This window comes from Octopus sinensis, linkage group LG5, assembly GCF_006345805.1.
Source record: "Octopus sinensis linkage group LG5, ASM634580v1, whole genome shotgun sequence".
Taxonomy (NCBI): Eukaryota; Metazoa; Mollusca; class Cephalopoda; order Octopoda; family Octopodidae; genus Octopus; species Octopus sinensis.
In genome coordinates this window covers 31,609,112-31,622,788 of record NC_043001.1, presented here as the reverse complement: position 1 = coordinate 31,622,788, position 13,677 = coordinate 31,609,112, and the positions used below count along the sequence as shown (strand labels likewise).

General features: G+C 33.9%; 1 protein-coding gene across 2 annotated transcripts in view; it reads left to right on the top strand.

Annotated features, from left to right (window-relative positions):
- The window catches only part of LOC115211760 (dual specificity tyrosine-phosphorylation-regulated kinase 1A), a 509,539-nt gene that overhangs the window by 375,917 nt on the left and 119,945 nt on the right, over positions 1–13,677 (top strand). For both annotated transcript variants that reach the window (XM_036503300.1, XM_036503299.1), the window contains one exon: positions 6,732–6,788. The gene's annotated coding sequence lies outside the window, so the exon portion shown is untranslated. The remainder of the gene's footprint in view (positions 1–6,731; positions 6,789–13,677) is intronic.

Here is a 13,677-nt window from a genome sequence, read left to right as displayed (position 1 = left end):
AGCTCTGTCTATGACGATTTCATCTCAATCGAAGGAGAGGGTCTTTCTCCGTCCGGGTTGCGGATCCGTGGAATAAGATGCCGATGACCGCTCGGTTCAAAGTCTCTCTTGACCAGAAATGGCCTGAACTCTTTGTTTGAACACACTCCCTGTACATAACTCCATGTCCCCCTACATGACCTTGCTTTTACTTTTTGAGCCAAAAAAATTAAATTAAAATTAAATTAAATTAAAGTACCTATAATATACTGATTTGATACTGTCAACCTTCACGATTTAGTGATCATTCCTTAAAAAGAAATTAAACTCGTTCTCTATTTTCTGTTTCTCATGACATCCACTTGACTTTCTACTAGTCCTATCGCATTTTGAGTTTACTTGTCACCATTTCTTTCTGATTCTCTTGAGACCTGTTATAATTTTATTTTACTAAGAAGCTTACAAGTGACATATAACTGCAAACTAAAATTTTTTTAAAAAAAAGCTATACAGTAAATTACAAATCTCATCTTTCCTGTATAATCATTCACAAAGTGACTGCCGCAAAGTAATATTTGTAATTCTAGGAAATTAGAGCCAGTAATGTTGCCTTATAATTATCTGTTTGCAAGAATGAGCAGTTGATTTCAACCTTAAGGGCTATAATTTTCTGTTATATTTTATTTATAATTTTGTTGCTTTTCTATATTTTTATTACTTATATAATTGTGTTACTACTGCTTTTAAAACAAGTGTTCTAACTGCCATTTATATCATATATTCATTTAATTACTTTATGCAAAACCTCTCACTGCTACAAGGTTTAATACAAATCTAGTCATTGACTCAACTTAAAATTCGCATTTGAGGTGACTGAATTTGAATTCTATCTACAAATCTACTAAATACATATTATAGTAAAAGCGGTGGTGTAAAACTGTGTTACAAGGTACCAAGACTTGATTTGACTTTCACAAATTATGTGTTGGAAATTAGCAAGCTTATATTTAATACACAATATATAATTTTGTTAACAAATCTTTCAGATCTCTATTCACTTCAGTGTTTGAAATAAACCTGTTTCAAGCAAGCCTCGAGTTTCTTAATAATATGTCTAATGCAGAGAGAACATTCTTAGCTAGAAAGCAATAAGGTTCCTCTCAACCCAGTATACCATCTTCATAATACTGTGGTTTCATAGTTTACAAAAATACAGTCTGATTGATAACATGCAATTCTGAGTTTTAATTACTACCAAGGTGAATTTACCTTTCCATCTCTCCCAAATCTATTAAATACTTAGTACTTGTAATTTCTTTTACCTAAAAGTCATGAAAAACTAAGCCATTTCTTGTGGATATGTCTAAATATTCAATTATACTGTATGTCTGTTATTTCATGCATGGAGCTAGCTTAATGTATATCACAAAGTATAAACATAGTAGCTGGGCCAAAATTCTTTATGGTGTTTGTTATTGCTCTTTACATTATGAGCTCAAATCTTGCTGGAGTCAGCTTTGCTTTTCATCTTTCTAGGGTTGATAAAATAAAGTACCAGTTCGTGGCAATGGGTTGACTAAATTGTAAGAGCATTGGGTACAATACCTATCAGCATTCATCCAGCCTCTTTGCATTTCTAAGTTTGATTGTGACAACATGGATGTCAAACTGCTTTTCTCTTGGACAATATCAATGCATAGAGAAGGGAAACTTGCTGCATGGGTAATTGTTGGTCTTCTATGAAAAAAAAATCCTTGCCTAAGTTTGCATTGTATTAAAGAACTTTTCAAGCATACATGCACAGTTAACCCTCACCAACAGAGGCCTAAAGATGAGAAATAAGCTCATTTAAATTATAGAATGTTTCTGGTTATTGTTGTTGCTTCTTGTTTACTTTGAGTCTGTTTTACTTAAGATGCTATTCACAGATACCTATATTTGCATACTTTGTTTGCTTTAAATTAATTATTCTGATGGCATCTGAAGGTTAGTTCTTTATTAAAATATTTCTTGATACCCACCTAAAACTTAACTTATTACTGTTACATATTTCAGACCTTTCTTCGAGAAATTAATTATCATTTTCTAAGTTACACATGTCTTTAATGGTGCTTTTTTGATACTTCTTCGACATGGCGTTTTTTTTTTATATTTTCTATTTACGATGCTTTGCCTCTATTCTCTATGCACATCTATACATACATGCTTGTTACCATCATTTTAGTCCACTTTTTTAGTAAGCCTTTCCTTGCCATTTACATACATCTTACTCTTGCCTCTGTATTGTATGTACATTATCACCTTTCTGAATACAATCAACTTATAACTAAATTTATCTTGAAAAGAATTGTCAGAGACTTACCATTACAACAGAGTTGTATTCTGTAAAGTCTTTTAACAAGAAAAAAAAATGTTGGTTCTGGCAAATGTACAGATACTCTCATGCTCTGCTGTAGGTCCACCGTTGATGAATGAGCTAAGTGATGTTGAATGTTACAACAACATTTTTATATTAGTTAAAAATTCAGCTAAAGTAGAATTAGTAGCCTACCTGTGAGATGATCTGATTACTGCTCTGTCCATCTCTAGTTAATGGGAAAATAACTACAAGGTGATACCTTATTCAGCATATGACCTCAGCAGTTCCAATTTACTTTCTATAGAAAGAAGACAAATGACTGCCATTCTGATTGGTTTGTATTTTTATATTATGTCGGAGATTCGTGTTTCCAAATGCACTTTGCCAGTTTAACTAAGCATCTATTTAGTAAAGTAATTATTCACATTGATTTGTTAAAGTGTCAAACTGATTTTGCACTTTACCAAACTGACACACACTTTAACTTGATCATTGCTGACTCTCTAGAATGCTCAAGTATGGCCTATATGTATTATTCACAAATTTGGAACAGTTCTCTCTCTCTCTCTCTCTCTCTCTCTCTGTCTATCTATCTTTCTATCTATCTATCTATTTATCTATCTATCTATCTATCTCTCCATTACACACATACACACAATTATCTCAAATGTATCTAAATGAAGTCTGTCCTTTTGGTTAACAAAGACTTCCTCATATGTGCACTATTTCTTCTTTACTCCTTTTCAATCGAGCCTACAGTAGTTTCTGCTCCTCTTAACTGACAGGCTGTGTACCAATTCTTGTCAGACACACCCAGTGTACTTACCTATTGTATCTCCTTTTGTCATCCTTATTGTTCCACTCTTCCAAACACCATGTGGGATTCTTGGCATATCCCAATCAATCCTCCCTAGAATTACTTTCTTCCCACTTATCCTACTTATTCTACAGATAGATGTTCAAGATTAACATCAACTGCATCATTTTCCTCAATCTATACAAAGTTCCATGGTGATTCCCTTTTTATTCAGTTATAAATAATTATTTTGTAAAATACAATTAATTCTTGGTCTTGCTTATTTCTGTGAACACAACCTTCATTTTTTTTAGTAGGTGAGTAAAATTGTCTCTAAAGAGAAAAAAACATCAACTATAGCATTTAGGAACTGTATTGGATCTAATGAATGGTAGATGATAGAAGTTGGTATAGTTAATATAAGGTTTGCCAAGCTAAAATTACTGTATTAAAAGATAAAGGCACAAGGGTTGAAAAACCATAATGTTGAACTCCTCAGTGAAATATTCATTTCAAATCCTGCTCTAGTTGTAATGTTGTGCCAATCACAAGATATGTTAGTCTACTTATCTCATACTTGTATAATGGAAACAGACATCACTATCACATAATGATGAATGGTTAGCATCTGTCTCTGTGAAATATAAATAGCATTTTTCTCCAATACTTCATGTATAATTATCTAAACTTTCAAAACTGCTCTGCTATCTATGTTAACATTAAAATAAGGAAAAAAGAAGGTAGCACAAAAAAACGATGTTCATTTTCGAAAAATTACATCCTGTGAAAATGCTCTTCAGCTTACTATGTCATTTAATAAAATTTGATTTCAACAAAAACAGATATAAGACTAATTTAAACTATTGTCTCTACTGAATTAGTTTTATTCTTCGTTAGTGCGTAAATTAACCAATATTTATAAATATAAAAATCAAGGTTTTTACAGTGAAGAATTGAGAGGCTGTAGTGTGAATGCATTTGCAGTAGCTTGTAAGTGAGATTATTTTAGAATGTGTATGTACTTCCAAGCATAGACACCTATACATCCCTGCCACCTTTGAATCCAGTGGAACATCCCAGGTGTGATAGTTGGAGGGAGAAAGGGCTACACATGCACTGGGTTAGTACTCATTTTCAGCTGAGTTGACTGAAGCAACATGAACTGAAGAATGCAATGCATCATTCAGTCCAGGAATTGAACTTATAACCTTAATTGTGAGCTCAACATCTAAACCATGAAGACACACAGCTACATAAAACTTGGACAATTCATTACAGCTATAAATCAAAAGCAAGTTGTAAACTTATTTCACCAATCGTTCTGTATCAATAATAATAATTTCAATAAACATCAGAGTGTAGAGGTAAGCTTCTGGTTAGCTTAGTTAACTACTAAGGTTGTATTTAGCCATTCCTACTTATATAATGCAGCAAGAGAGAGGAGTGGGGCCTCTATACATTAAATTAAGATGTAAACAGCTGAGTTTTCTACAGAAATGTGTACCCTTGACGTAATTCTCAGGCCAAATCATCATGACATACATGACAAGTTTAGACCTTTGAAATACAGGTACACTCCACTCTATGGGTTTTGATACAGTTCCCATCTATTAAATTGCTCTCAAGAGACTTGCATTGAACAAAACCTCAGTTAAAAGACAGGACCCCTTGATGACAAAACAAACTTCTTATTCATTCTGTGCACTTCTTTCTCTCATCTCACAAATTGAAAATAATTTGAATATCTTACACTCTAGCATCCTCATCCCTTAAAAATCTCCCAGTCTTTGTCTTTTAGATTTAACTTTTTTCTAAAGAACTCACCTAGAATGATTATATTACAATGAAGTTGCATCTCTCTACTGAGCTTGCTATCATCATCATCATCCATTTTCCATGCTGGAACAGGCTGGATGGTTTGACAGGAGCTGATAAGGCCAGGGGACCACATCAGGCTCTATTGTCTGTTCTGACTTGTTCTCTACAGCTGGATGCCCCTTTCTAATGCCAACAACTTTACAGAGTGTACTGAGTGCTTTTTACATAGCACCAACACCAGTACTCTTTACGTAGCACCATTCTTCATTTTTAAAGTCTCTTATATAGAATACGATTTTACAAATGGATATTTGATTGTTTTCTCTCTTTCATTAATTGAATTCAAGAGAGTTCCTAACATTGGACTTGTTTTGGCAGCTAAACTTTAACCCCTCTCTCATCACCAGGACAATGCTTCTTCATCTCTATTCTATAAATACTTCCATAGTCATTGTTCTGACAAAATTTCTTGTACCTCCTAAGGTTACTAATCAAATGGCTTGTGTTTCTACTAATTCTCATCCTTTCCGTGTTATTGTCGCTCCACACACACACACACACACCTGTAAAACTTGTTTGTAATCTAGCAGCTTCTTTCCTTGACCATCTGTCTTATGGAACTCTGTTCCATAAGACAGATATATATAAATACAATCTCAATTCTTCTTAGTTTTGCACTGATCATTTTATGATCCTTAGAGACACCTTCTCATTAAATTTCTATTTCTTTCCTTTTATAACTGCCAACTGGTTGCTTGAAGCCTGTTTTAGTGTTGGTTTCTTGCCACTCTATTCGGAGGGACTTTCAGTGAAAAAAAAAATTAAGGAAGCTTATAATTTTTCTCTTGTTCTCTCTATGTATGTATGTGTATATATATGTCTTTGTAGTGAGTTGTTTACATCCCCCAGTTTGGCAAAAGAGACCAATAGAATAAGTACCAGATTTAATCCTTGAGCATTTAAACCGGCCAAATCCGGCTAAAATATATTACATGTTTTACATTCAAACTGGCCATATTTAACCTCTCACACCTAACCTACACTAACATTCTGAAAATAAACAATCACATCATTGAAACCTCAAAGCTTTAAGATAATGCATGAGTAATTCAGAACAATTTGAATAAAAAAGCATTACATTTCACAGAATAACCTGAACACTAAAGGGTTAAACAAATAATATAAGTACTGAGATTGATATGTTCAACTAAAACCCTTCAAGGTGGTGCCCCAGTATGACTGCTGTTCAATGACTGAAACAAATAAGTGCACACACATACATTCACATATAAAGCACCTAACCTGAAGTAATATGCTAATGTTAGGGGTGGGCCTCCAAAAGGGTCTCAGGGAGTAGCGTCACTGCCTTCCTGGGCTAGTTTTCCACCACATTTCTTAAAAATCATAGTAAAGGCCTTGGTCTTGGGACTATTCATGTCTAGAAACTGAGGTTGGGGTAAGCAAGGGCATGCTCCCCATAGAAAACTCTGCTCCAAAAATGCCTCATGAACCAGCCAAAGGTTGCTATGGCATTGAAGTAGATCTGACTACCTCTTTTAACGAGGACAAAACCTGGATTTAAGACACTGGATGACAATGATGATAAATGTTGTTATATTACAGAAATAAAAGTGTAAGGAATCTATTATGAAAAGTCTTTCTGGATTAAACCTACTGACATGTTGATATCCAGGAATTGTTTACTTTTAAATGTTATAAAATGTTTTTTGTTCTTTATTTTAAAGGGTTCCTTTTCCCTTTTCTAATTGTATTTTTCAGGATTTCTACGCTGTTAAAAAATGGAATATAATCCAGTGTTACTGGAATAAAATATTAGTAAGTACAAAGAATTTAAGTCCTTTTTTCTCTTTGGCATACACGCAAAATTAGAAACTGAAGCATGTTTTAATTAATTTATCGTTATTATTATTATTATTATTTATTAAGTCTGCGAGCTGCCAGAATCGTTAGCACGCTGGATGAGGTACTTAGTGGCATTTCGTCCATCTTAATGTTCTAATTTCAAATTCCACCAAGATCAACTTTGCCTTTCATCCTTTTAGTGTTAATAAATTAAGTACCTCCCCCAAAATTTCAGGCCTTGTGCCTTTAGAAGTACCAGTGAATATTATTATTCCACCAAGGTCAACTTTGCCTTTCATCCTTTCAGGGTCGATAAATTAAGTACCAGTGAAACACTGGGGTCGATGTAATCGACTAGTCCCCTTCCCCTGAATTTCAGGCCTTGTGTCTTTAGTAAAATGGACTATTATTGTTATTATTTTTATTATTATTATTGAGTGAGAGAGCAGTGCATGCCATCAAAGTGACACTGGGGTAAAATATACAAAGCCCAGTATACCCATCACGACTACCCGTCTCATAAGGGTACACCAGGCACATGCATCACAACCATATGTGTGCGACATAGTGATCTCATATCAATATAAACAGCACATGACCTTGCAGGTGAGGCCCAGTTAGAATTTTCATCTGGTCGAGTAACCCATCCTGCTCAAAAGGTGCCTGAATAAAGGTTGTTTGAGGATGTTGAACGAAACACTCATGTTTCCAAAGGTGAATTATCCAAACCGCTAAGGATTCCTTTCAACACATGGCTATGATGCTCCTCCACTACTTCTGCTCATGATCAGAGATGCACATATCGTCAGTCACTAAGGGACATGCTCAACTGGTTACGGTCAAACAACTGACAAGCAAATCTGTGGTATTGAGCAGAATATTTGCTGTAGCCCATCTTTTATACCAAGACAAAACAATGTACTTGATAACACTTCCAATCAGTTAAGATCAGAAGCCATGAGAGCCACTGCCTGGTACTGCATCAGGGCATTTATTATTATTATTATTACTATTATTATTATCATTTGGCTTGATCAACTTTAGCCACAAGTAAAAATTATTTTTTCTGTGCTTTGATTTTTTTTATTATTATTATCATTTGGCTTGATCAACTTTAGCCACAAGTAAAAATGATATTTTCTGTGATTTGATTTTTTTGTTTCAATTTTAAGTGATTTTACAGTGGTAAAGCCAAACTTCAGAAACTGAAATATCCTTTCAGAACTTTACTTCAACAACCGTTCTATTGGATTATGAAGTCAGAGAAACACAGTTAAAAATAATTGTACAGCATCTGTGGATTACTTGATAAATTGCAAATCACACTCTATCCCAACAGTAGTTGCATTAGCACTGGCTCACCACCCCTACTCTTTGTTATTGCAGAAGTCAAATACACGAATATGACAACTCAGTCTCAAGAAGATTTGCTGAGGGAGAGAAAATATAATTCATTAGTGCCTTTTTCTTAGCTCAGAAAAAAAATTTTTTGGTTATCTTCTATTAGTGTTTTTTTACAGGAAAACAAAAAAATGCAAGCTTTTCTTTCTTCTCTTTTTTTTTTTTTTTGTTATATAATTTCACAATATTCTGATCAGTTAACATTAAGTTTTAATATTTCAGAAATACTTGAATAACAAAATCCTGTTTGTTGTAGTAAATGTTGTTGGTTTTTAGCTTTGGATTGATCCTGAACAAAAAGACTAAAATAATGAAGTCGTTCCAACGATGGCTGTCTCATCTAATTTTTCAAGAGTAAAAGGGTAAAGACCCCCTTCGGTCATGAATGACCATGGGATTGCACCTACAAAGTTACCCTCCTAGACACAAGTCCGGGCAAGGTTGTTTATGGAAGACCAGCAGTCGGCCATGCATACCAGCCACCAGTGTTATCCAAGGGAAAGACAAAGGTCGATACAGCTTGGCACCAGTGATGTCGCAACTCATTTCTACAGCTGAGTGAACTGGAGCAACGTGAAATAAAGTGCCTTGCTCAAGAACACAACACGAAGCAAGAGTAATGCATCTAGAAATACACTATCTAGTGTGTCCGTACTCTTATTAAGATTATGGTGTGTAATGTGAGGGAGATCTAGATGTTTGTTGACCCAAATTGAACACCCGTCCAGAAGTTCCCGTGATGATTTGTTGTATAAATTGAAATATTTGGTGTTAGATATAGGATAGTAATCACTTTGTTTATGCCAAACCAAACATGTAGCTAACAAATAAGATATATATGTTTTTTTATTGACATTATCAACCTTACCTATCTTCAGTTAATTATTTCTCAGAATTACAATTATATCCATAAATTTTAAAGATAGATAGATTGACTTAAGCCATTGCAGATTCCCAGCAACTTAGTTGGCCTTGATAGCACTTGATGGTGAGAAGAAAATACGTATTTTAGATTGTTTTTCAACAGCTTTACTTAGCATTGTAACAAAAAAAAAATAATAATTTACTTGCCTGGTTACAAGAAATTCTGTTCGTTTATGTTTTTTTTGTCTTTCTTCTTCAAAATTTGATTGTTTTATTTATTTTTAAAATCTCAATAAACAACAAACTTAGTGCCTTCTTATGATGGATGTCATCTCAAAATAACTTTGTTCTATGGCTGTCAGTAATTTCAGTTTTTTAAAAGAAAAAGATGTTACTTCAGTTTATACGTTGACAGCGAACATATTAACTTATTAACACTACGGTTGAAGGACAATACCTCAGGGGAACGGTTTGCATACTTAGTACAAATATAATACACTCTTTCATATGTAATATAGTTGAAAAACTGCAGTCAGTTAAGCAATTAGTTGACCAAAGGTGCTTAACTCTTAACTTCCAGTAAGACACTAAATTGTATGGAACTGCTTCCCTCAGTTGGTCCTGAAATGCATAATGTCACGAGAATCATACTAACCTTATTGACATTCATTTCGAAGGAAGTAAGGAACTCTCCAATGTCTAGGAGGAAGCTAATTCTATTTTCCATTTCTGTTCTATAACAAAATCATGTAATAAAGTGGGTTGAAAATTTTAATCATTTGACTGATCTTATTACAATTATCACTCTTGTTTTTAGATTTGTAAACACAGAGGGGTTTTCTTTTCTACTAGTTCTTTGGTTAATCTCATTTAATCAAAGCTTTCTACGTTAATGCATTACATATATGAAACTATACTATATTTTTATTAATTTGTTGCCTCCTGAATTCATTGGAACCAGAAATTAAGACTATTAGTGAGGTTTCACATTTTAAAAGAATTTATAACAGCCTGTATAAAACAGCATGTATTTATTTCATTTTATGACTGTTAAAAGAGTGCTGAAACTAATCATAACAGTAAAGTACAAAATCATCATCATCATCTTTGTTTAACATCTGCCTTCCATGCTAGAATGAGTAAGGATGTATTCTTTAATTCTATATGGTATTTGGTTTCATTTCTTAGGGCTCAGTATTTGGATCCCACTTAGGTTGACTTTTAATTCTTCTTTCCATAATAATACACATTGGTAATATACTAGCATGGCATTGAATCTATCACCTGTAACTCCCACCTTTCACAATTTTTTGTTTCTTCATTTATTGCTTAAGAATGAAAGAAATCACAGTTGATTTGTTTTGACAAATTCCGGGGCAAAATTTTTTGCGAGGGAGTTGATCTGAGAGTGATTTGTATTCAGAACAGAGAGGAACTTATTGGTTACAGTAGTTTGTTTATAAGGTGAACTGTACTGTTTGCTGAATCGCCACAACAAAATCCAATCTGCACAGTCACTGCTGTCAATGCTTTGGGCAATCTCTCTCAAATAAATCTTAATCATCCTAGTACACTATTACAACACCATATTAAAAACGGTATTTCTCACACTCAAACATACAGGAACAGACTTGACAATGAAGGAAACCCAGCATATTCCAAATGTCATACTGCTCCTATTATGATAAACCACTTCATATCAGAGTGCTCAATGCAGTTGTCAAGTAAAGGAGAACATACTATATCTGGAGTGTCAGGTATTCAGTCCAATACCCTCATGCTGTACCACCTACATATCATAGGGTTGCTCAGTCAATAAAGGTTACACAATAATAAAAAGTCATAGTCACTCTGTCTGCCGTGTGATCTAATACAGAATTTGCTCTGGTATTCTCATTAGCACGTGCCATATTGTCACACTCAGTTCTTGGTGAATGAACTAAGAACATAACCTCATTTCAACTACTCCTTGTTAATTGTTACTAATGCCTTTAAAGAAGGTATGAATATCACATCTTATTTCGTTTCCTGTAAAGATCTTAATTATTATACCTATGAACCTATAGAAGAAACCAGTATTATATCATACAGCAGAAAACAGGTCTACATGTTTTATAGTATTGATCCTCCACTGCACTGAAGTTTCTTTTTCTTTTTAATTTCAGAAAATTATCAGAAATAATTATCTGGTCTAAATCCTTCTCTCTTTAGAAAAGGGTTCTGTTCTTATTAAGCCATTCTGAATAAGAAGCACCATTGTAAATTAGATAAGGTACCACCAGACCTGTGAGTTGTGTACTTTCCTCCAAACATTGGGTTGGGTACCTCAGGTAAAAAAGAAAAAGCATATCTACTTGCCTAAGGTTTAATGTCTACATGTATAATAATAATAATAATAATAATAATAAAAGCACCCTTTTAAAGCCTAGTCAGGTTCATGGGCCCAGTTTCCTGGTTTCTATGGCGTATGTGTTCCCCAGCTAGACAGGACGCCAGTCCATCGTGGCATTACTCATTTTTGCCAGCTGAGTGAACTGGAGCAACGTGAAATGAAGTGTTTTGCTCAAGAACACGCGTTACTCGGTCCAGGAATCGAAACCACAATCTTGCGATCATAGTGCTGACACTCTAACCACTAAGCCACGTACCTCCACATCTACATGTATAAACTTATTATTTGTGGGCCTTAGTTGCATACAATAATATCTTTCTGCAAGTCCTAGCACCCATTTTCACTATTTCCCGGGTACTACAGAACAACCATGTGAATAAAACAAATATATTGATTAAGGTCATTGCCTGAATACATTAATAACAATAATAATAATGATTATAAATGAAGTGGTTTATCTTTACTTCAACTTGTTACTATATGAAAGTAGAAATTGGCACTTTTTGTATTCTACATTTTACTGCAGTAGATGGCTGGTGCCAATTTTTGTGAAAAACTGACCTTTACTCAACACAGACTTGGTAAAACAAAAAAAAAATACACACCAAAAAAGTATAATTTGTTCTTTTCTTCTGAAAATTGTTGTTCAAAATATTATTTTATACAAGTTATATTTTATGTAGTTATTTTATTTTAAAATACTGTTAACTATAATTCTGAATTTAATTATTTTATCGATTCAGTGTAGTAAAATGAAATTGTTTGGAAAGCAGACACTAAATGATGATGAATGATATTTCCATAAAACAGGAAAGGGGCCACCTTAAGGATTTAGGATTTTTTTTCTTAATAGCTATACTGTATGTAGTCAAAATATAACAAGCATACAAATATTAGTATATACCATAAGGATTCTATGCTAGTCTTGTCTGAGACCCTAATTGCTTTTTATTGATTCTGAAAAAGTCTGTCAACCAAACATGTTACTGACATGTACCCAAACCAGACACTCCTGTTGATTGCTACAGCAGTCATTATTAACCATTGAGTTTACTATGAGCAAGGCACATAACTCTGTTTATTTCAGTTGCTTGCTTGGCTGACAACAGGCTGCACTCTAAGTTTAATGTTAGACAGGACACCTAACTTCAAAAGCAATTGATTTAAAAGAGAAAAAAAACAAAACAGCAATATTAACTTGGAAAAGTAAATAGGTGTGAAACAACCTGCAGTTAGTTATTTTTTTCAAAACAACTATGTCAGAGAATTTACAGTTCTCTAATCATGGCATTTATTTTATTTTATGAAATTTTATTCTTGATGCTACCTTATTTTACTGTTTGCGTGGTTCATATACTCTTTACTCTTTTACTTGTTTCAGTCATTTGACTGTGACCATGCTGGAGCACCGCCTTTAGTCGATCGAGCAAATCAACCCCAGGACTTATTCTTTGTAAGCCTAGTACTTATTTTATCGGTCCTTTTGCCGTACCGCTTAGTTACGGGGACGTAAACACACCAGCATCGGTTGTCAAGCGATGTTGGGGGGACAAACACAGACACACAAGCATATATATATACATATATACGATGGGCTTCTTTCAGTTTCCATCTCCCAAATCCACTCACAAGGCTTTGGTTGGCCCAAGGCTATAGTAGAAGACACTTGCCCAAGGTGCCCATATGTGTATGGCATGTTTGTATTTGCTACTTTAAATATATGTGTAAGCATGTTACATTAATTTTAAGCATATATGTGTGTGTGTAACTAAACTGTTGTGCTTATTTGGTGTCCTTTATTAAGATGTACTTTGAAACAGATATGAACAAACATATATTGTTACTCATTGTTATACTTACTTCCTTGTTTATAATGTCTCCAAATTAAATATTCACTTGTAGGAGACATTTGTTATACATTTGTTGTTGTTGTGAGTTTTTGTTTGTTTTTTTATTCATTTATTTTTTGTTTTGTTTAGCTTTGATCCAACAAGTGTAAGGTATATAATTAGCCAATCACATAACTGGATACTATCCTCAGATCCAGCACTCCAAATACCATACTTCTTGAAGACTTCTTGTTATATGGGTACACAGGTCATTCTGAGCATGAAGTTTCTTTGGTAGTAGGTAAACAACCAGTTAAAATACAGTAATTTCTGTTTTTCTGCATTTATCACAGCATAGCAGTGTTTGGAGCTAATG